The sequence below is a fragment of the Ptychodera flava genome, chromosome 1 (genome assembly GCF_041260155.1).
Source record: "Ptychodera flava strain L36383 chromosome 1, AS_Pfla_20210202, whole genome shotgun sequence".
In the NCBI taxonomy this organism is placed as follows: domain Eukaryota; kingdom Metazoa; phylum Hemichordata; class Enteropneusta; family Ptychoderidae; genus Ptychodera; species Ptychodera flava.
This window is the reverse complement of record NC_091928.1, coordinates 34,193,131-34,218,253: the sequence shown is the minus strand read 5'-3', so window position 1 is coordinate 34,218,253 and position 25,123 is coordinate 34,193,131. Positions and strand designations below refer to the sequence as shown.

The 25,123-nt window shown below is 38.2% G+C and overlaps 1 long non-coding RNA gene across 4 annotated transcripts; it reads left to right on the top strand.

The window, feature by feature from the left end:
- The first annotated feature begins 998 nt into the window (after window positions 1-998).
- Window positions 999-15,911, top strand: LOC139135757 (uncharacterized). 4 transcript variants are annotated; one of them, XR_011553033.1, is made up of 7 exons: window positions 999-1,273; window positions 9,864-9,905; window positions 10,332-10,565; window positions 11,338-11,400; window positions 11,919-11,973; window positions 12,933-13,102; window positions 15,263-15,911. It is a non-coding gene; the product is annotated as an uncharacterized lncRNA (long non-coding RNA). The 4 variants fall into 4 exon arrangements; XR_011553030.1 differs by lacking the exon at window positions 999-1,273 and adding an exon at window positions 7,616-8,778 and having other exon boundaries at window positions 15,263-15,909; XR_011553031.1 differs by lacking the exon at window positions 999-1,273 and adding an exon at window positions 9,362-9,466.
- The last annotated feature ends 9,212 nt before the right edge of the window (window positions 15,912-25,123 follow it).

The window sequence follows — 25,123 nt, the reverse complement described above, 5'->3', positions numbered from 1 at the left end:
TATCGGGTCAAATAATGCCAGCGTCCTTCGTAGCATTCCTTATGACTTCCACATTACGTTTGAACCAATAACACAACAGTTATGTTCGTTGATTTTATTCGCCAACGAAAACGCGACTAGCAGGAGTAAACAACATTACAAACAACAACAACAACAACAACATATATGGGTACCCTGTGGTAAAATTAGAGTCCACAAAGTATGCAACAAGCTGTTCGTCCAACCCTATGCGTATCAAGCAAGTTGTTCGTAGACGACAGAGAGAAAAAGACTAAAAGCGGTGGAAGAGGAACCGTATATACGTCGGCATGTTGGCTGTTACCTATGCAATCGATGAGAATCGGTTCGGCTATCGACGGTCCCTCCACAAAATGGGACCGTGGTTCGGCTTAAAAACCGCACCCACAGTGCGCTGGCTTTGTCGGGCGACTGAAACGAGCGAGATTCACAGAAGCCGTGCATTCGCAAAGTCTCGTTCGGCAATCACTTTGTATTATTTCTTTAATGCCCTCGTTTGATAGAACGCTATCGTAATTAGATTTATCAAATATGGTGAAATACATATCTGTAAAGACAAGACTAGACCATGGATGTAATGACTAGACTGAGGCATGTGGCGTATCTTGCAGCTGCAAATGGCACCATATGCATTTTGTCGAGCAGTCACGTGCCTTGCAATTCAAATTACTCTGCACCAGTGCACGGTCGGCCGACGTACGGTACGGTGGCAGACGAACTGCATATGAAGGTGGCTAGGCAGTGTAGCTGTAGCTTGGCAGAGTTTGAACAGCGCCGCCAGCTGATAGAACGTAGAAATAGACAGCGCGATCGGAGTCTCTCGAGCTCGCTCGGCCGTGGTCGGGAGCGAACGCAATCTTTTTGAGCATGCGCATTCATTACGTTTACTCATCTCTTATGCAGTTGTCGACTGCGGCAGCCATCAAGTACATAAATATAAAGAGAGGTTATGCAACCAGTTTTGGCCGTTTTCTCCACTCAGCAATAATGGCTGTCTGGGTCTCTAACTTTCGGGCATGATATGTTGTGGATGGTCATTTAAAAATAATCTCTGTCATGAGAAGTCTGCAACTTTTTTTCTGGGCAGAAAAATTACCGATTTTTCGCAAAACTAAATTGTTACGTTTGCGTGTACGGAGAATTAGAAATGATCAGTGTTCTCCATTGACAAATACTGATCACGTGGCCGATCATTTTGGCGTGTCGACCCGCTGCGGAGAGTGGTTGTCTGCTGTTTGTACAAACCTTTTTGAGGGTAAGTTGCGATGTTTACAATATTTATTGTCTAATAAGCTTGGTTGTGTATTATTATGTGTTGTTGAGTGATTTAAGGCCTCTTGTAAAAGATTTTTTCGTTTTCACGAAGAAAAACAGTAATGATCCAAATGACGACGTGCAGACCTGCCTTGTATAAACGCCATGATGCTGTGAGTTATTCACGTGTGATGTGTAGCGCCGCACTTCACTTGGTACATTTTGCTTTAACAATTTTCGTGATAGGAACGTTCTAAATCATAACATACAGCTACCAAAGATCAAATACAGTTTAATGATTGTATGTCGAGTCACATTTTAGACTGTTGACCGTTTTGTGAATCTTTTGATGTGCGCGACAGTGAGTTGACTTCAGACAGCAGCGGGAAGATTGGGTGATAAATTTCTCAATCACTTGTCAGGGTATACCACCGGGCCGAGGAGAGTCTCACAGAAGTTGAACGATCTCCTGATTTAGGCAAAACCTAGAGGACTGAAAGCGATCGAGTAGACATTTGTGTAAAAGGATATCCGTGAAAGAGAATAGGGACAACGCGAATTGATACCAACATTTTTTTTGCTATTTTTTATTTTGAAATTTTCGTTATTTTCGTTCTTTTACAGAAATTTGGGGGGGGGGGCAGAGCAGTCCTGTAGGACGGGATCACCACTTAGCGCGACCCCATTCTGTATTGATGTCCCTTTTCTGTCGACCAAATCAATAAATGAGAAAAATTTAACGATTGCCATTGATAAACACGCCGGTCTGGATCATGTGACTGTGACTGATCATTTTGGTGCGTAGATCCGGTGTGGTTGGCTGTTTTAATACCTTTTTTAGGAAAAGTTGCGATGTTTGTGTGTGTATAATAAGCTTGGTTGTGTATAATTATGTTTTGTTGAATTCGTTAAAGGCCTCTTATCGAAGTTTGTTTTTCGTTTGAACGTTGAAGAACCTCCCATTTCTTTCCTAATGACGTGCGGATCTGCCTTAATAAACGCCATGATGTTGCAGTGTGCCAGTGGTTCATGTCTGCCGCATTGCGCTATAAGATCTAATTTGGTTGCCTGCCATCCGTTCTGTCTTGAACTATTTCATATCTGGAGTCAATACACAGAATCCATGGATATTATGTAAATCTGACAAAGATGAAAATGCGCTTTTGCCTGTGTATCAGTTTATTTCGTGATGCATTTAAATTTGGTTGACCAGCTGCCGTGAAATCGGCATAATTTGCAGGCTCCACTGTGAAGATAGGCCTCACCAACACCTCAGTGATACGAGCGACAAAAGTTACTAGTCCTCAAACACGTGGAACAACAAGTATGACAGATTTTCTACACGGTCCCGGCTATATGAAATGAGAAAACCTGAGTTCACTGGTGACAGATGACTCTTGCAACTAACGAATCAATTGTTGACCGCACTTGGTACGCAAATTGATACAAACAATTTTGTACCATTTTTTATTTTGAATTTTTCATTCTTTTACAGAAAATGTTGTTGGAACTGAGCAGTCCTGTATGGGCGAGACCACCATTTATCAGTGTGGCTAGATTTTGTATTTGATGCCTCTTTGAGCAGACCTGTTGGGCGGGATCACAATTTATCAGTGTGGATAGATTTTCGTATTTGATGTCTCTTTGATCAGACCTGTTTGGCTGGACCACCATTTATCAGTTTGGCTAGATTTTGTATTTGATGCCTCTTTGAGTTGTTCTGTTGGGCGGACCACCATTTATCAGTGTTGTTAGATTTTGTATTTGATGCCTCTTTGAGCAGACTTGTTGGGCGGGACCACCAATTTATCAGTGTGGCTAGATTTTGTATATGATGTCTCTTCTCTGTCAGTCAATCATAGAATGGCTGCCTTACAGTTGGCTACTGATGGCCACAGTTTGTTGTTGACAGGCCAAGCTGGAACAGGGAAGACATTTCAAATTAGGGATATTGTTAGAACATTAAGAAAGAGAGGGGAAAATGTGGTGGTTACGGCAACTACAGGTCTTGCAGCATTGCTGCTTAAAGATGTGGATGCAAGGACTGTTCATTCTACTTTTTGTCTGGGTGATGGTAGATTCGAAAGTGACGAAATTGTATCTAAATTGGAAACGACTCATTGTATATGGAGTGTAAACAGAAGATAAAATCCATGGATGTCCTGGTGATAGATGAAATTTCTATGTTAAGTGTCAAGGTGTTTGAACAAGTGGAGTCTGTCTTACGGCAGATACGTAGTAGTAGTACAGTTATGGGGGGTGTGCAATGCATTTTTAGTGGCGATTTCTTCCAATTAAAACCTGTGCCAAACCGTCATTATGGTGACAATGGTCTATATGTATTTCAGTCCCAGTTATTTGTTAAAGCTGTTCCACATATTGTAACATTGACCAAAACCCTGAGGCAGTCAGAAAATGACTTTATTACCATGGTACACGAGTGTTCAAAGGGAACTGTTTCTTTTACATCTGAACGACTAATAAGATCACTTGATCGACCACTGCCCCTTGATGCAAAGCCTGTACAATTGTACGCCACCAACTATGAGGTTGATTTACACAACGCAGCGCAGTTGATGGATACAGCTGGTGAAGTGACTGAATATCACTCTGAAGATGTTGGTGATCCACTGCTTTTGAATAGGTTACCTGTCCCGAAGGTATGTATTAATGGAACAAAATTCTCGCCAATCAACTGTGTGGTTTAATCCTTTGTTTGACAGCTCTCTCAAAATAATCTACTTATTATCTGCAGAAAATTACATAAAATGCAAAATCAAAGCTAAGCGTCATTTTTCATATCTTTTTGGGTGTCACAGACCCTGCAGGTTTTTTGTTTGCATTTGTTGGTCCTAAAGGCTAATGAGCTGCAGCTTTGAACATCAATTTCTTGATTTTACATTTAGATAAAAATTCCTTCATGTGAATGTTCTCAGAGGTATGTGCACAAATATAACTTCACTGTGAGAGGCTGCATGTGGATGTCAAGTACACGTGAATTTATTTTCCAGTGTGTCCTCTAGATAGAAATTTTTTTCGCTGTACTAGCACTCAAACATGGTCCCAATTTTTTTTTTTAGGTTGTCCGATTAAAGAAGGGGCACCAGTCATGCTTGTAAAGAATATGTCAAAATATCTTGTCAATGGTCTCAGAGGAACTGTCATGAAGAATGAGCCAGAAAAGTACATGTCTACTTTGATCAGATAGAGTCAACGGCTGTGATAACATATCAAGCTTTCTCAAGGTAGGTGCAGTTAATGTATAGCTACAGTATTCTGATTATTAAATCAGTCGTTAAATCTAGTATATTAGTAGTTTGTAAAGTTGCTAGATGTAGGTTAGTTTATGTCCTGCTGATAAACATCAGAAAATGACGTCATGATTACCACCTAGATACCTTTTGTTAGGAACTGTTGGGTGTATTTAAAGATTTGTGATCATACCCATCCATATTCTAAAGTTCATAGGTCAGAAATACAGTGTTTACATGGCCAGTTGCACAGACAACCAGTCTGAAAAGGGCATAGCACAGACAGTCCACAAAACACACAACAAAGTCAGGTCCTTGGAAGACAGATAATTATATTGTCTTCTGGCAAAAAAAGACTGGGAAGTGTTGTCAGGTGTTTCAAAAAATAGTAAGCGAATCTTGCCCCATACATGGCACCTGCCAAATGAACACGCACTTCCTTTGTGAGAAAGTGACAGGTTATTAGTAAATCTTAATTTTTTTCACTTCAAAATATCATTTCAGGGTTTAGGGGTTTTGGCCTAGCCCTCTGTTTTTAACTGTATGTCGTTAAAACTCTTGAGGCCCATGTACCCCTCTGCTTAACCCCTTGGTCACCATGGGTGCCGTCTTTATCCGACACTATAATGTATACTTATATACCTTGAGTGCTGGAAAAAGACAGCATAAACAGTAGGGATGTACAGTTTCTTTGGTATTGAACTTAAACAAATCTATGGTACGCATTTCAGGTACGATATCCATAGGTGATGTGAATGACCTTGATCCCTCACAAATCAAAGTTTGGACACAAATTTTGCCAAACAATTGACCCTTGACTTGACCTCAAAAGGTTAATATGATTTCATAATCATAACAATAGGAATATCATTACAATGAGAACTTATTTAATAATTTTGTTCATATTTTTACATAAAAATTAGTTACGATGAAGGACATGTTTCATTATGGTGAAAAATACAATATAGAGTCATATTTGTCCATAACATTTTATATCAATATTTACAAAGCACAAGTTTTGCTGGGGAAACGTTTTCCTTTTGTTTTCACTGGCTATTTTTGTCACACGACAGGTCTTGTGATAGATTTTGTGATAAAATTATCCAAAACATGTTTTTTATTTAAAGAAAATAATGAGGGTTCAAAAATCATATGGTTTACTTGGTCAGATAGAAACTTATCAAACACAAGTACCTGTTAACAGACCAAATCCATTTTTAACCCTATGTCAGGGGTTAAAATTTCCTGAGACGGCCATTTTGTTGTGATTTTTTCGTGTCTTTGAACCATAACTCAAATATCCTTGAACGGATTTGTTCAAATTTTCAAAAATTGGCCTACATATGCATGTCATGTATTTCAGGATATGATTCAGTATGGTGTCATAGAAACTCGATAAAAAGATAAAGTGCTTTGGCATACATGTACATGTGCACATTAATTTGTTTGCATATGATCCAAAGTGGCCGATTACATCAACGTACCTGATCTCATACCACTCCAGAATGTGTTCAGATTACTTTATTTTGCAAGTCACAGACCTGATGCAAGTTGCATCAATGTCATTTCACAGCTACCTAGATACCAAAGATTATAACAAAATAGTCAAGCGGGGACTGTGTCATCAACGATGACTTGTTTATAAGACTTCAGTGGGTCCACCCTGAAGTTAGTGCACCAGTTTTATCAGATACATCAGGACATTGCCGACAAAGAGTGCCCATTGTTCGGACCAGGAGGGCATAAAGCGACGCTTCAACTTGTCATTTTTTTATCCTTTGGCCAACCTTCACCAACTGGTAATGTTGATGTTTTTACGAGAGGGTTTGTACTGGATTTGCATTTCGGAGATTAAAATTCAGCACAAAGGTAATAAAATTATTCTGCTTAGTCCCGATGTTGTAAGGCCGCAGGCTTGTGGTAAATTGAAATAGATTGCCCGATGGTGAAATTAGCAAGTCCGGGACGTCGGGCTACTGGAATTTTTAACCCCTGTATAATATTGTATGGATTGGCTCTGGTATATAGGGTTACATAGGCATTGGTAGTCAAGGGGTTACTATATTAGTAAACCATGCATACCCTGGTAGTGATTGTTAGTCACACATATTATTATGACACTGTCACAGTAAAGTGCAGTAACACTGGTGTTTTTCTTTTTTACAGATACAACAAGGAGCTGGGTAAAGAGGTTGCTACAAGACGTCAGATTCCACTACGTTTGGCATATTGTCTCACCATTCACAAGAGCCAGGGAATGACACTTGATTCGGTTGTTGTGGACTGCAAATGCATCAGTAACCCTGGACAGTTAGGAGTAGCCGTAAGCAGGGTTAGGTCGCTTCATAACCTGAGAATTATAAACTTTAAGCAACGGCACTGTCCTGTTCAGCCACCCATAATTTATGATTATCTTCGACAACATCCAGTTACCCCTTCTATTGACAAAGCATGTTGCAAATCAAATACACAAGAGGTAACAGAAAACTTGGAGCAGAGTGCAGCTGACTGCAACACTGATTCTGATGGCGAGTCATTCAACAGTGATTCATCATGTGAACTTGGTCCTGAAGAGGTTGAAAGCACAGATCCTATGGTACAATTATCTGAAGAGAATGAGGGGGTTCCTGACATGGAAGAAACAATAACTGATACCATTATTCCACCTAATTTTTCAGGGATAAGTATATTGCAGGACATCACATTCAAAACCCAGAAACAGAGAACCAGAAAGAACAAAACAGAGTTATTCAACGTCTCGCTGCAGATGAACATGTGTTGCAGAAATTTTGTGAACAGCAATGGAAAACTATTCATGAATTGTTTAGAGTTAACTGCTTGAAAAGGAAAAAGGCTGAAACCCGAGATTTTACTGCCTTCTCAGCATCCTTTTTTTCTTATTTGACATGCAGAGAGTATACAAATGTGTGTTTGTCACTATTTTGTAAGAATTCGCTCAGTACCCATGAAGAAAGTGTCATGACAAAAATTCATACATCAATCAAAACCTCAGTACTTAAATTGTCGCACCTGAAAGACTCATGTTGAAAACCAGCAGCCTGTAAAAGGAAATGCAAACGTTGACAGATGTCAACTGATGGCATGGGCAGTTTAAGATACTTAGCAGGAAGATGTGTTTCCAAGTTGAGAAAACGTTTGAAAGCTAAAGTTTTGAGAAATTTATACTCCAGAAGAATGATTGAAGTAAACAAAGACACAAACAGGTTGATTGATCTACTTTCATATCTAGAGACACCCTATGATGAACTTGTACAAATACCAAATATAAAGATACACTTGAAGGTGTTCAACGAAGACAGTATTCCATGGGTAGGCTAACACATGTTAGTGATGCAACATTTGATTTCTTTTGTCAAATAGAGAGAGAGAGAGACCAAGTACAGACCTTTGAATTACTCCGCGAGTCTGTAGGTAATGTTTTGGTTAGAAGTACGAAATTAATACTTGAAAGTAAAGATCTTTTCCAGTCATGGATTCAGATCTTTTCAAATTACAGAACTCCAGTCAGTTTAGAGAAGGAGGGACAATATTCTAATGTCTGCAATGATACATGTACAGAACTTGTTGCTTTGAGCTCATCCATAGTTGAATTATATACGCAGGTTGTAACATCATATATGAATGTTGCCAATAATCAGTTTCGTAAAGAATTGCTCAGAAACTGAAGAAGAAGAAAAGTGTGCCCCTTAGACAAGCCATCTGTAAAGAACAGATTGACAAACAGAGAGCACAGGTGATGACTTTCCAAGAAATTCCAAATGATTTATCCGAGAACAAATTCACAAGCCACACAAAACTTGTTGAGCATCTTGAAGCTGATAAAACCTATTTTGACAAGGTGCACTTTAAGAAAAGTGAATTGATGTTACTGTGCAGGGCCTACAACATTAAGTTCAACACAAGGTCCACTGTGAGAAATTTGAAGGATGCTCTTTCAAAAACTATTGTGGAGTCATCGGGAATGCCGAATCCTAATGTATTTGGGATAACCTGCACAGAAGATACCGCCAATAAGAGTGGAGGATTAGAAGACACTGTTTATATTCAAGAGCCTTAAGACTATACGGAAGGGTTCAAAATGTGTTGGTTGTCCTGCATAGGAATATTTCACCATAGGACCCAAGATATTCTACTGCTGGACTATGAATGTGGAGTAATGACAACCATACAGGCCTGGATCATGAGGAAGACTGTGTATTGTGGTACCTGACCCATAGCAACTTGATTCCAAAAGGTATGATTCAGCAGTTAAACATCCAAAATACATGTATGTATATCTCGGCAAATTTCTGACAAATTTTGTATTCATGTATGGACTGTAGTTTCTTGTTCAGGGGTTTCACTAAATTTTGAAACAGGCGACCATTTAAAAAATATAGGCGACCAACTTTTGCCAATACACTGAATTTATTACCAGCGAAATGTTGCTGACGGCTATGGGTTCAAGGTTATAGCCGGCCAAGACTGTCTTGAGATTGTCTTACTGCCAACCATATGGCCGGCGGCGGGCTTTTAACGAAACCACTGCTTGTTTTACTCCTTACAATCACCACAGAACACAATTGTAAATGATCAGCCATGTTAGTTACTGTTAAAGGCCCATGAGCTGCAACTTTTGACATTATTTTCATGACTTTATATTCAGATAAAAAGTAGTTCATACAAACATTCTTATTCAGAGACGTTTACTCAAGCATAATTATCCACCGAGTTGGACTGTATGGGAGGTTTCAGTTAGACAAATAATAAAACGGTGCCGCACCCAAATATGGCCGCCCACATACAATTATTTGATGAGCAGTGTAAATGGTGCATGTACACATTTGAATCTTTGCAAATACAACATGGAGCTACCCACTGAAAAGACAGGAAAGGGATTCGTTCCGATTTGACGAAAAATCCTACGTGTTTTACATATTATGGTGAGATTTTGAAAATGGCATGAAATTCAAAATGAACAATAATCTGTCCAATTTCCTGTCTAATCTGCCAAAAGTGAAAGTTGATGAGGCATAGTTAATGACTACATCGTTAAATTTATAGATAACAATGAATTTCTAAGAAAGTTGAAAGGTATCTTGAGGTTGAACATTTTCGGAGAGTTGCAGCTCATGGCCTTTAACTGCTGATATACATCTTTATTTTCTTTAATATTCATTTTTTCATATGTGAAACAAGCAAAGCAGTACAATTGAATGTCAACAGTTTCTTCCTATTGAACAATAAGATGTTATTAGTAAATGGCCAACAAATTGTGCAGCAGAAATTAAAAGTTGTCATCTCCATTGTCTATTAATATTGATTTTTTTGGCATTACAGATTATCCTCAAAGCAGTCGGGTTGCAAAGTACAGGAATTAAGGTAGGTGTAAATGTCTATATTTTTTAGCTCAAACCAAAGGTAGATCATTTTGATAAAAGGTGTATTTTTCTCTTTTTTGATGGTTTGAGGGGCTCTCCTGTGTGCATATGGTATGGCAATGCTGAGTAGCCAGATTTGATGACAACTTTAACATTTGATTTCTTTGATAGAATACCTTGCGTTAAAATGATGGTGTTTATACTTTTACCATACTGTGTATAATTTGGATTAGTACATCCACCATTTGACATACTACGTTGAGAGCAAAAAATATTCTCGACTATATCAGAGTTAACCCGCCCAGGAATAATGTATCCCCCACGACACTGGCCAAGTTTATTTTTGCATAATCTATCAAAGCCCAAGATCAAGCTGATCAGATCGTCCCGTGTTTCCCTTGACAGCAAGCTTCTCTTTTCTCTTCAGGTGACATGCTGTCATCATCCATTACAGTAGCTTCCCAGTCCGAAAACCATCTCAAGATGTTCATATTCTCATGAAGCCTGGTGTCTTCATATTCCTTAATGGGACGAAGATCTCGAAAATTATCAATCAATTGGGATGTCTGCTCCAGTAACTCTATCGTCTTGTTAAGATGCCACCTGTCAATCTCAGTGGGAAGTGACTTTTGATACGCCTAGAATTGGATTTAGATATCTGGTTAGTAACATATAAAAAGGAAACCATCTTGGAAAATGTCTTTGGAAAACAATGTTTGGCTAATCTTGTTACCACAAAATGTCACTTAATTCATTCAATCAATCAATCAGAAATTATACGAAGAAAAAATCTAGAAAGTTGTTTTAAAGGGACAAAGTATCTCTTTTTACTTTTTATTTCATGAATTTTTTTTTACATCTAGAGCTGTTCTGTTGTTTTTCTACTTGTAACACACTGAGAAACTGGCTAACTGTACACTATCTCTACTCTGCCAATAGATAAACAAGATCTAAACATCAACTGAAAAATAAAAGGTTTCTACCATTTATTCAGTGTTGAATGACTTTTCATCTATAGACTGCACCGGATATCCAGTGTTACATAATGTTCAGACTTGATGGGGCTTGTAATGAGATCTCAGAGTGTGGATTCCTTTCATGTAGATAGGATAATAGCTGTCATGCACACTGCCTAGGCAACGTTTATTTGTCAAAGGAAACACACTTAGGAAGGAGAAGTTCATTCCATCTACATTTGTAGATGTCACACACAAAATCACCACTTTTCACACTGCAAAGGGTCATTTTTGACAGTTTGAGGTTCTGTACTGACATTATTCTGCACAAGGAGTGATTTTATACAAGTATTCCCTGTATTTATGATATCACAAAAGGTTCAAAAGAGCAACTTTGTCCCTTTAAGTGAAATTTATGCAGATTTATCATGAAGAAACCTTTTTAATCATATAATCTAAAATGTTTCTCTGTTTTAGCATCTTGTTGGAGAGAATGGAGAAAACCTATGAAAGCAAAGGCTAAATGGATTTGCACACATGGTAAGTTAGTATTTGAATAATTCGGATCCATCCTGTTTCGTGAGTACTCTGGTAGACTGAACAGAGCACAAATGTCAGAAATGATTACCAATTGAAAGACTTGGACCATTTTAATGTAACTTACAAGCATTAAGTAAAGCATGTCCTTGTTGAGAACTTCCTCTGCTAGGTGATTCCTCATCTTTGCAGTTTGATCTGGGTGCAAGTGTTCTTCTGTCAGTTTGAAGTGAATCCTTACAGGATTGGTGTTAAGGTCCCATTCATATGCTCTACCCAATGGTGCCATATGATGTCATGGTCTCCATGCACCAAGTGCCTTGGTCCTTGTCTCCTGCTACTTTTGAGAATGTTGTTTCGAATCTTCTTAAATTCATGCTGTAAGAAAAATTATGGTCGTCTTTCTAGATCTTTGTCCCCTGGACACTTGGGCTTGAATTACACTGAGATTGCACAACCATACACTGAACAACATCTCATTTTATTTTATCTGTACTAAATGCAACCTTTAACTTCAACAGGTACCCAGATACACATGATATTTAAATTGTGGTTACCAATGTACAGAATATAAAGGTAAGTAAAGCAAAAAACATCATTAGTTTAACTTATCAGACTTGTGGACCTGTTATTGTTTACTTGCTTTGTATAGAACATGACATACAAGGTTTACCATGGTCATCATGATAAAAAAATGTGTGGTTAACAGGTTTTGCCTTTGTCACCTTTTCGCCATTTGTGGTAGGTAGAGAAATCAAGCTGTCAACTACAACTGAGAAAACAATGCTGTTTTGGCACTATCAAGTTCCACAAATGGTGAAAAAAGTGAACTTTATATAAATTCATGGTAATTGTTCTACTTACTGATGGATCAAATATGAAAGTCATTTCCTTATTTGAGTCATATATATTTGGCACTGTGAACTGTAATCCTTTGGATGCGTGTTTTTGAAATGGAGTTTTACAAATGAACGATTGCTTGAAGCACCATCAAAGCATCCACAGTTGACCAGTAATAATGAATTTCAAAAGGCATGCATTTTAGCAAGTGATCAAAGTACAACTGCATATGAATGCCAACATCTTTCCTGCAATGATTGTAAATAGCAAACCAACTTTCCAAACCGATTACAGAAGTGTGATGACACTTAGATGAACATTTCTTTCTTAGTGGGCTGGGAAGGACTATTATAGAGAAGAAATGAGTTCCCGCCATGTTGGAAGGTGCAGTGCTCTGGGATACATTCAACAAGAAGTGTTGGGGTTGTTATGTAATTAGGACCATTGTTTTGGATGTTTATGCCTCCTCCCTTCTGTCAAATGTGTCCCACAATGCATTGCAATTTCTATGATTATTCCTTGCAGAAAAGGTAGTGTGTAAAGTTTAAGAACATCTGTAAAACCAAGCATATGTGCATACTTGACATTAATTTTGAAGTTCAGTGTAAAATCCTGTTTCAACAAGTCCCTGTGTATAATGTTGATTTCACACAAAGGATGACCAGTCTACTTACATTGAATTGCCAATCTTTCAGCAAACCAACACACCTCCAAAATATGTCAAACAACTCTGGGGCTGTAATCTCCGTCGTTGGAAAATGTGCAATTGGAAACTTGAAACCAGTATCTCCAAGAAAGACGAGTTGCAGTACATGTGTGGCCATTGCAATCCTGTTTCCTCCTGAACATCAAAGTGAAAAAAAAGGTAAATGTAAAACTTAAACACCTACACTTACACTTTCCTAAATCTTAATAGTGTTGCTGAGCAGGCTTCCAATGGTTGGAGTCTAAAAAGAATTTGAAATTTGCCCTCAACAGTATTCCAACGTATTCAGTGAGGTGTAAAGTGTAATGGAATTTTTTTATTTTCTTGTTCATTGTAGTATCATTTGAAAGCCCATTTTTTAGCTTAATCATTTGAATATTTATTGCTATTGTCAGTTTAGCTCATTTTTGATGATATTGAAGAAATGAAATCACTACCAGTCACAATTTTGTTAATTGAGTGGCAAGTTCTGGTCTCCACTGTGTGTTGTTATGCAAATGAGCTGGGCTCCATAGGGTAAATAATAGTATTAGAGTGAGAGGCGGCAAACATTTAGTATAGGCACTCTGTGCTAAATGGGACAAGAATTGCTCACAGAGTGATACAACCATAAAACTTTCCACAACAGTTCACAAAGACCTATTGTACAATTTCAGGGCAGGAGCCACTGAGATTTCAGTATTGCATAGAAACGGTTGCTAGGCAAATCATTTCCCTTATCAACCGGCAGCAACAATGCAGTTTCTGACAAACTGTGAGGTGCTGTTGTTTTTTTTTCTTGACTCCTTGTTCTAAAAAACATGTAGCATTTCATTTGGATATCATACACAAGAATTATATGGCATAAAATCCAATCTAGGTCAAGTCAGGCTATAAAAATGCAGCTCCTCACATCAAACTAGTTTTTATGCAAGTGTAGATCTCGTATGAATCGTTCATTTTGTGTTTAATTTTTCACTTATATGTGTGGCCTTATTTGGGGAATGCTATGGTGAGAGACACCCTTAGATCTGTAGTGTTAAATTCTTTAATGGATGATCCATTTTGCGAGCGTTTCGAGACTCTGAAAATGTGGTCCCTTCATCAGTCGCTTGATTTTGTATAGTATCCCAATTGTTTTCGTGTACTAATGCTTGAGTGAGTTAATGTTGTTCTGTTAAGAGGGAATGGGAAGCAGTATATTTGGATCTATGTGGTCTATGTTTAATTATGTTGGCGATCCTTCAGTTTCATCAAAAGAAAACTGCAGTGTTGCATGCTTTTTAGTGATTTCTGCTTTTATATCTAATGTTGCTATGTTATTTGCTATGTTCATTTTGGTTTTGATCAATGTACTTTTAAATTATTGTTTCTCCTATATGGTATTGTTGGCTTTTGTGGAAACTGGGCGGCCAAAACAGTATTGTTTTCGATAATATCACAGTTGATTGTCAGTGCTCTTTTATGTCTTCCATTTTGATGTACGGGCTATATGGAGCTGTACTGACTAGACAGTCAGTTTGTAGCTCTTTTTAATGTGAAGAGGCCTATGGGAAGGCACTTGTCAGTGTCCGTGTTTGAGCTCTTACTTCTCTCTTCTTGTGGAGTTGGTGACTCGTCTTGTATTCATTGTGGTTGGGCAGAAGGATCTCATATGAAAGTGGTATACCAGCATATCTATGCTATCTTTACTTTATATGATCCATAATATTTTCACAAAAGGCAAAGCGATGACTTGAACAAGACGTTTTCAAGTAATTGTAACAATTTTGGGGGTTTAATTAACGTCAAAAGTGGAGATTATCACATTTTTTGCTATCTTGTAATCTGTTGAACCATTTTAGGAGTGTATATATAGGAAAATAAATAAAGTACATTGTCATAAAAGCTTATAGTAGTTCAGAAACTGCATCGTTGCTGTCGGTTGCTAAGGCAAATGCTTTGCCTAGCAACCATTGCCATGCAACACAGAAATCTTGGTGGCTCCTGCTCTGAAATTGTAAAGTATGTCCTTGTGAACATTTCTTGGAAATTACATGCATGTATCACCATGTGAGTAATTCTTACACCCATTTGCTTGACTAACAGACAGTTGAAACTTTATACTGTCTATGTTGCAAGATACTCACCATTTCTCACACATCCATATACTTTGCATCTTCAGATATTTCTTTAAATCCAATTAGCCTACAGACATTGCCGCATTTAATGATCTGAAGGTCCTCCTGATATTAAACAGAATTAAACGGAAGTACAATTGAATTTCTTCTTTAAGACTACAAATGGCTGTACATGTGTATCAAAACTTCTTTCCCATGTTTTATTGTCTCTTAATTTCAGGTATCCAGATATACTTGGCTATTTGCAGTGACTGTGGTGACGTCAAGACAAATGTACTTACCTGAATACTCATCTCATCGAAGATCAAACCTCCATGATAGCCATGAGATGGAACCCTCAACCTTTCAGCTTCTCGTGACATCCACCGAAACATCTTGTCATCAAAGCCAGCATTCTGTTGGATTCCATTTTTGTAATATGACAGTAGACGTTTTGACGGCAAGATCAAATACCCACTGTCTTTCAAGTGGTCATACGCCCGCTGGACTCTTCGCCCATATTGACAGACACAACCTAATGATTCTGTATATTGTTATGTAGGTCATTTCCCCCACACTCATCATGACCTGAGTTCAATTAGTCTAGAACATTCTCAAGGTCACTGCCCTTGATGACCTCACAACCTTGAATTCAATTAGTCATGTTTGGAATGTTCTGGAAAGTTGATTAGTTGTGTAAGGGAGATAATTTTAGAACAGTAATTAGCATGTCAATAAAAGTTCTAGATTGTTCTTATATGCCTTTATAAAAGGGACGTGCACAGCTTCCAGTCAGACTTTTGGGATCGTGTCTCTTGTGTGTTACTAAACTCCAGCAGTAGTCATTCTCAAGACTTTTCAAGACCTTCACTGTCAACGCTGGATTTATACTGTGGTCTTTGTGCAGCTTCAAGCCTGCAAGCCAAAGACTGTTCATTCATCCGACTGACTGTTACAACTCTGAGACTGGAGCTTTGCCGTCCCAGCTGAGATAAGTAGTCTGTACACTTTTAAAGCTTGTACTCTGTCCCTAACTTAGCAATTAGTTTGTTTTCGTAATAAATTTTGTTTAAAACGGAAACTGCTGAGTTCACCCTTTTGTTCGTTTTCTCTGCACGTAACAAATTGGGGGCTCGTCCGGGATACGAATATTTTGAGCCGTTTGACAACATTTTGACAGCCTTTTCAAAACTACTGTATACTGTGAACTCAGCGAAATTCAATCATGGCGGAATTCAAGCCAGACGAATTTATGGATGACCTTGATCGGGACACATTTAATTCCCTCAGAAAAGACAACCTCATAGCACTGGCAAATTTCCTTAAAGTAGATGTCAAAAGATCTATGCGCAAGCGAGAAATACAGTTCAAGATTGCAAAACATTTAGTTAATTCTGGCCATTTGAGGAGTCTGCCTTAAAAGATTATGAGCCTGAGTCTTCCTCTGAACTCAGAAAATTAGAATTAGAATTGCGGACAAATTTGGAGATTAAGAAACTAGAATTACAAATGGAAGAAAGACAGAAGAAAAAGAATTACAAATGGAAAAAGAGAGACAGGCATTAGAAAAAGAAAAAATACGAATGCAGTTAGAAATGGAAGAAAGACAGAAAGAAAAAGAAAGGCAGGAAAGATTAGAAATGGAAGAAAGACAGAGAGAAAAAGAATTGCGATTAGAAGAACAGCGATTACAGGTAGAAATAAAACGTTTAGAGCTTGGACAGTCAGGAAAATTCTTCCCTTCAGACAAGTTTGACATCACTAAGCATTTCAGGTTAGTTCCCCCTTTCCAAGAAAAGGATGTTGATAAATATTTCCTTCATTTTGAGAAAATTGCTCAGAGTCTGAACTGGCCTAAGGAGTCCTGGTCTATGCTTTTGCAGAGTGCTTTGGTGGGTAAAGCCAGAGAAATTTACATTCAGTTGTCAGTAGAGCAGGCTTCAAATTATGATTCTGTGAAGGAATTAATTCTCAAGGGCTATGAGTTGGTGCCTGAAGCTTACCGTCAGAAATTTAGGGATTGTGAGAAGGTGAAATCAAACTTATGTTGAATTTGCTCGAACAAAAGAACAACTGTTTGATCGTTGGTGTTCTTCTGAAAAGGTCAGTCAGAATTATGACAAATTACGACAACTTGTTTTGATTGAGGAATTTAAAAGGTGCATCCGGAGTGACATCAAGACGTTTATCAATGAACAAAAGGCAGATACATTAGAGGTTGCTGCACGTTTGGCCGATGATTATTCATTGACCCACAAATCTTCATTTCTCAGCAAACCATCCCAGTCCTTTTCATACAGAAACAATGCAGGTAAATTTAACTCCTCCTTTTCATCCAAGAATTTCTCAAAGGAGAGTAGGAAATCAAATGACAGCAGTTCACACAATTCAAGTAACACTTCCACATCATCAGATCCCAAGTCTCAATCTCCTTCTGACAGACAGTTCGGTACACTTTCTTGTAAGTATTGTAAGAAAGACGGCCATTTAATGTCAGAGTGTTTCAAATTGAAAAGAAAACGTGAAGGTCAAAGTGGTCAAAGTGGATCTAAGCCCACCGGCTTTATTTCTTCATCAACTCAATTAGAGTCTAATAATGTGTGTAACACATTTTCTGAGGTTAAATCCCTCTCAACCCCAATTAATGAGGTCAGGTCAATTCTTCTCAAGATAGCATTATGGGTATTTTCGAACCATTTATTCATGATGGTTTTATATCACTTTCTAGTGATTTCTCTTCCGCTACCCTGTCAAAATTTTAAGAGATACCGGGGCTTCCCAGTCTCTTTTGTTGGCAGATACCCTGCCGTTTTCTGAAAAGTCATTTTCAGGTTCTAAAGTTCTTATTAAGGGGGTAGATTGCAATGACTTTATTCCTGTTCCTCTCCATAATGTCTATTTGTCTTCGGACTTTGTTTCTGGACCTGTGACTTTAGGTATTAGGCCTTTTTTGCCTTTTGAAGGGATTCACCTTCTTCTTGGAAACGACCTTGCTGGGGACAAGGTCATTACTAATCCACTTGTGACTGATAATCCTAGTTTAGATCAAAATCCAGAGCCAATAGAGGAAGACATTCCCGCCTTTTCCCATCATGTGCCATTACTCGAGCCATGTCAAAAAAAACTTCCGAGAATCAAAATACTCTCAAAATATGTCACAGATGTTGACTTAAATGACACCTTTCTCAGTCAGGTGTTTGACACGGATCATTCCGTTATCCCTCGTGGATTTGAAACTTCCAGTAAAACTTCTGCTGACCAAAGTCAGACATTTTCTAGATCAAATCTCATTGCAGAACAACACAAAGACCCAGATATTTTGTGTTTGTTTGACAGGGTAGATGATGAAGGTAAAACTTCAGATAGCTCTGTTTCCTATTATACAAAATCTGGTATTCTCATGCGTAAATGGAGACCTCCAGATGTTTTGGTTGATGACGACTGGGCTATAAAACAAATTGTGGTTCCAAAGCCCTACCGTGCTGAAATATTGCGCCTGGCCCATGAAACGCCCTGGGCTGGTCATTTGGGAGTAAGGAAAACTTATCATAAAATTCTCAGTCACTTTTATTGGCCTAATCTCAGGCAGGATGTAGCACATTTCTGTAAAACTTGTCACACATGTCAAATGGTAGGAAAGCCAAATCAGACCATTCCAAAGGCCCCTTTACAGCCAATTCCTGCATTTCAAGAACCATTTAGTAGGATTCTAATAGACTGTGTTGGGCCCCTACCAAAAACAAGATCAGGAAATGAGTACATGCTGACAATAATGTGTACATCAACTCGGTTCCCCGAAGCCATACCACTGAGAAATATAAAGACAAAGACTATAGTGAGAGCTTTAGTCAGATTTTTCACTTTATTTGGCCTCCCTAAATGTGTCCAGTCCGATCAAGGCTCCAACTTTATGTCTGGTATTTTTCAACAAGTAATGGATCAGCTAGGCATTAAACAGTATAGGTCATCCGCCTATCATCCAGAAAGTCAGGTGCTCTTGAGCGATTTCATCAAACCTTGAAAAACATGATTAGGACCTACTGTTTTGACACAGAGAAGCAGTGGGATGAAGGAATTCATTTTTTGCTCTTTGCTGTTAGAGAGTCAATTCAGGAGTCTCTTGGTTTTAGCCCATTTGAGCTTGTATTTGGACATACAGTCCGTGGCCCACTTAAGCTCGTTAAAGAGAAATTCCTATCAGACGATGATGATTGTCTGAATATTTTGCAATATGTGTCAGATTTTCGTACAAAACTCTCTAAAGCATGTGAATTAGCCAGAGAAAATCTTGAGTCATCTCAGCAGTCAATGAAAACCAAATATGATAAAACACCTCAAAACGGAAGTTTGAACCAGGTCAAAAAGTTCTTGTTCTACTTCCAATTCCTGGCAAACCACTCCATGCTCGTTACTTTGGGCCATACCTAATTGATAAGAAATTGAGTGATTTAAATTACATCATAATAACACCTGACAGGCGAAAACAAAAACAGCTATGTCACATAAATATGCTTAAGCCATATTTGGATAGGGATAATCCTACTAAACAAAGCCTGTCAGTACAGTCAGTTCTGGCCATTATGAAGATAGTGATACTGAAACTGACTTGAGTGAAAATACTCTAAACTCAAAGCTGGGCTCGGTCAAGCTTCAGAACTCAGAAATCCTGAGAAGCTGGAGTCTACAAAGTTGGCACACCTCCAGCCAGAACAACAACAACAGGTGAAAGAACTGCTCCACGAATATAAACACCTGTTTCAAGATGTTCCAACGAGGACAAACGTCATCTATCACGACGTTGATGTTGGGGACAGTAAGCCTGTAAAACAACATCCATACAGACTGAATCCAACAAAAGCAAAATATCTCCAGGAAGAAGTCAAATACCTGCTGGACAATGACTTTATTGAACCCAGTAAAGTAACTGGAGTTCGCCGTGTATACTTGTTCCCAAATCAGATCACAGTTATCGTATGTGCACGGACTTTAGGAAGGTCAACACTTTAACAAAGACAGACACTTTCCCAATCCCGAGGATTGATGACTGCATCGACCGAGTGGGAAAAGCCAAGTATGTGACGAAATTTGACCTACTGAAGGGATTTTGGCAAGTCCCTCTGACGGCTCGTGCTCGTGAAATATCCGCCTTTGTTACACCAGACGGATTGTTCCAGTACAAGGTGATGCCATTCGGAATGAAGAACTCTCCGGCAACGTTCCAACGGATGATCAACGACGTCATATCCGGGCTAGACGGGTGTGCAGCCTATGTTGACGACGTCGTCCTGTATAGTGACACCTGGGAGGAACACATCAAGCTCATGCGGAAGTTCTTTGAGAGACTGAGTAAAGCAATGTTGACTGTCAACCTGCCAAATCTGAGTTTGGTTGGGCGAGGGTAACTTACCTCGGACATACTGTAGGACAGGGTGAGGTAAAACCTGTTGATGCAAAAATCAGTGCCATTTCAAGTTTTCCCATACCAAACTGCAAACGACAACTGATGCGCTTTCTCGGTATGGCTGGTTACTACAGAAAATTCTGTCCAAATTTCTCCACAATTACTGAGCCTTTGACTAACTTACTTAAAAAGAAAGTAAAGTTTGTTTGGTCAGAGCAATGCCAACAGGCATTTGATACACTTAAAGCCATACTTCAAAGTGCTCCAGTGTTGTCGGCACCAGATTTTACTTTGCCATTCAAATTAGCTGTAGATGCTAGTGATACGGCTGCTGGTGCTGTTTTATTGCAAGAGGATAGTCATGGTATAGATCATCCTGTTTGCTATTTTTCACGCAAATTTAACAAATCCCAGAGAAACTACTCTACAATTGAAAAAGAGTGTTTATCTTTGATATAGCTTTACAGCATTTTGAAGTTTATGTTACTTCTTCAAATCAGCCAATAGTGGTTTATATTGATCACAACCCTCTTGTTTTTCTGCAGAAATTCAAAGGCAAAAATCAGAGATTGCTAAGATGGAGTTTAATGTTACAGGAGTTTAATCTTGACATTAGACATATCAAAGGCAGAGACAATTTAATTGCAGACTGTCTCTCTCGTATTTAGAACTTATTGTTGTTCACACTTTTAAGATTACATTTGTAAAAGAAAGATTTTTCATTGAAAAATTTTCTTTTTTTGAAGAGGGGGTGTGTTATGTAGGTCATTTCCCCCACACTCATCATGACCTGAGTTCAATTAGTCTAGAACATTCTCAAGGTCACTGCCCTTGATGACCTCACAACCTTGAATTCAATTAGTCATGTTTGGAATGTTCTGGAAAGTTGATTAGTTGTGTAAGGGAGATAATTTTAGAACAGTAATTAGCATGTCAATAAAAGTTCTAGATTGTTCTTATATGCCTTTATAAAAGGGACGTGCACAGCTTCCAGTCAGACTTTTGGGATCGTGTCTCTTGTGTGTTACTAAACTCCAGCAGTAGTCATTCTCAAGACTTTTCAAGACCTTCACTGTCAACGCTGGATTTATACTGTGGTCTTTGTGCAGCTTCAAGCCTGCAAGCCAAAGGACTGTTCATTCATCCGACTGACTGTTACAACTCTGAGACTGGAGCTTTGCCGTCCCAGCTGAGATAAGTAGTCTGTACACTTTTAAAGCTTGTACTCTGTCCCTAACTTAGCAATTAGTTTTGTTTTCGTAATAAATTTTGTTTAAACGGAAACTGCTGAGTTCACCCTTTTGTTCGTTTTCTCTGCACGTAACAATATATACACACACATATTAAAAAAAAGAAACGGTTATGACTTTCAATTTCAAAACCTTCAACAACTGAAGGGAAAGAAGGAAGCTGCTAATGCCAAGATAAAAAGTAAACATGACTTATGTCATTTTTAGGGAGCTGTCATTATTTACGACCCTTTCCATTCTGATATATCATGATCTTTAACACCAAATTTCAAATAGCAAGCCAAGACTCTAATGTTCTGCATCAAATAAACATTTAATATTTTCATTCCTGTAAGCAATGAATCTTCACCAAACACTTTGAGTATCCTTTGTCAGTGAGATGAACCTGTGGTAGTGATATCATTGCAAAAATTATGGACAGTTTGAAGCTACCTTGAAGCTAGGCATGTTAACTGGTAAAATAAAACAGTAGAAATGTGTGCCCGCCTGCCCAATTAGCAACTGCAAATGAATTACTTGGGGGGAGGGGGGTGTCTATCCTCTCCCAATGGAAAAACTTATTGAAATTTCAAGTTGAAATAATGCAATTTGGTGATACTTAGAAAACTTACCACTCTCCAAAATTTTGAGTACATACCTCCCCCCCCCCCCCCCATCCCCATTCAGCATTTTTTGAGTGACGACAGACAATTGTGAATAATGACAGCTACTAGACTCGTTCAGTATTTCAATAAGGATTACGCCAGACATTATTACTGTAAGTTTTGGCATCGCTACAAATTTGTTTTTCAAACCTGGGATCCCATTTGTTGTGACGATGATCTGCTTTTTCAACATTATCTAACTGGGACTGCAGTAAAACCCTTAAATTGTTGTTTTCTGCCAGGTGCGGACTTATCTGTCTTATGATCTCCCTCAGATCAAGCTCGTCGTCCTCAGATAGTTGTAAAAGGTGTTCGCCAGAGTTTAATCCATTTTCTATATTTTCACTCTTTTTCTTCAGAGTGTAAATTTGGTGTCTCTTGCAGGCCACGCAGATGTCATTTGCTGCTCTAGCAGTGTATTGAAGGAAGCCATGACATGCAGGAGATCTTCTTCTTGTATGGCAAGGTCCACCTTCTACCTGGCACTGATAGATATCTGATGAAGTAGAGACATCTTCACAAACATTGTATCCAATGCAGACAGTACTCTGTCTAACTGCACTTAGAAGGGCATTGACCGCCTGGTTGTTGAACTCAATTTGACTTCGAACTCCTATACTGCTATGATCAATCTCGGTGTTCCTCAGATAGATATTCACTTTCCCAGTACTGGAAATTTTTATCTCTTTAAGAAGTCTGTTACTATTGATTGACACTGCACTGACAGTTGCACACCTGATGTGTGTATTTGATGTAGATAGAATGGCATAGTGTGGGTTAGCAGCCAGGACACTCTTCAATTGTTCAAATCCACAATGAATGAGAGAACCCTCTTTTTTTGAGAGATTTTTGTATATAGTAGATGGTATGCCTTTAATTCTGTGTCTGCACCTCTGTATCACAGGTTCAAATGTCTTCATCACAGTCTTTCCAAATATGCCAATGGGTAGGGGTGTTTCACTAGTACATGCCACTGCTTGGCAGTACGTATCATACACATCATGGAAGGTCTCTGAGGAACCAATTTTAGGCTCAAATGTTTGATGTAACCTGAAATATGAAGGACATCAGGAGTGAACCTTCACTCCCACAATACACAATATGTTGCTTACGGCAACGTCAAGTTTTGGGATTATCTAGGACCACTGACTTGCAAATTATAATAAGATTGTATAAGAAAGGCGAGCGGACATCCAACAACAAACAGTCGCAAACTTCTCAATTTTTCCTCAAAAAGGTTTGTACAAACATACAGCTGTTTTTCCTCAAAAAGGTTTGTACAAACATACAGCATAATTTTTTCCTCAGAAAGGTTTGTACAAACTCAAAAAACGTGCCTCCAGCACCATTTATTGAATGCTAGTATTGGAGCAAAATATCTTGATAATAAGGCAAGGTCAAGACCTTCAGAGTTATGGCTCTTTACAGAGGTTACAGTGTGTTTGTTTGTTTGTTTGTTTGATCAAGTAAAGAGTTAAAAGAGCATTTACTGTAAACTTGGTGACTTGGTGGGGAGGGGTTCATTTTTAGCTTCCATTTGGTGTGTATATATAAATGGGTTAGTCGGCCATGGCGTCTGTATGTGGGTATGTATGCATGTATGTATGTCCATCCAATGCCAAATCTTGAATACCACTGCAAGTATCACCTTTGCTATTTGATGTGTAGATACATGCTGGCCCGTAGATGGGATTTTGTTCAAATGAAGTCATTATCACCAAAAATATGCAAATGAGCTTGAAAATGTAAAATCATCAAAAGGCTAAAAATTCAACTATGGTCAGTCAGATTGCTTTGAAAATTGGTTTACATGTTCTTTATGTACTCTAATTGTGATTTCTATCACTTTTAGCTGATATGTACAATTTTCAATTTTTGAGGATTTTTTTTATTTTTCATGCATAATTTGTCATTTTTAAAGATCATAATTTTTCCCTTGAATCTTACATCTAATTGTATTCAAACTTTATATCTAAATTCATAGGGGTAACCTGACTTTAATTTGTTCAAGGTGTGGTTGAAATTTCCATCTCTGGTGGAATTTTTTTTTGCATTTTTTAACATTTTAGTCAAAATTCTGATTTTCTGAAAGTGCTTATCTTATTGCTTAGAAATTTGGTTTGTATGCACCTAAGGATGGCCTTAGTGAGTAGTTCTCATTTTATAATGAAATTCACAATCTTGTACTTCTTTTTGTAAATTTTTAAGATTTTTAGACTAAGTGTCCTCTTATGAATTAACTTGTCTGATTGATATAAAATTTGGCATGCAGGGCTCTATTGATGACCTTAGTGTGGTATTTTCAAATCATGACGAAAAGTTGTTTGTGTCTGGGGTAAGTTTTCCTCAGAAACTACTACTAGTTTTGATCACATTCCTGGTTTCTTGAAACATCTGCCAAAACTGTCCCTGTTATACAAGTTTCTTCAGGAACCCCTAATTAGAGAGGATACCATGCACTTAGATGGTATTTATACCGGTAGTGGCTTGCTATTTGTTGACATTGTACATTCTTGAAGCAGTATCCTAGACAAGGTATTCAAGTGAAGATATTATTCAATGTGATTCTTAATTGTTTTGGTTTAAAATTCATGTCAGAAACTTTGTCTGAATGATTTATAATAATGTGTTGTAACATTTTATCAGTAGAGTTTTAGAGGGGATATTTGGATTCTAGTTTATGCCATCTGATTTCCATGCTAGAAGAAATATCATTTCAGGTGTAATTTGATTTCTAGTGAAATTTTACCATTCTCTCAATATACACTTACCAGCATGTTATATCTCTTTCAAATGGAAGCATAGTG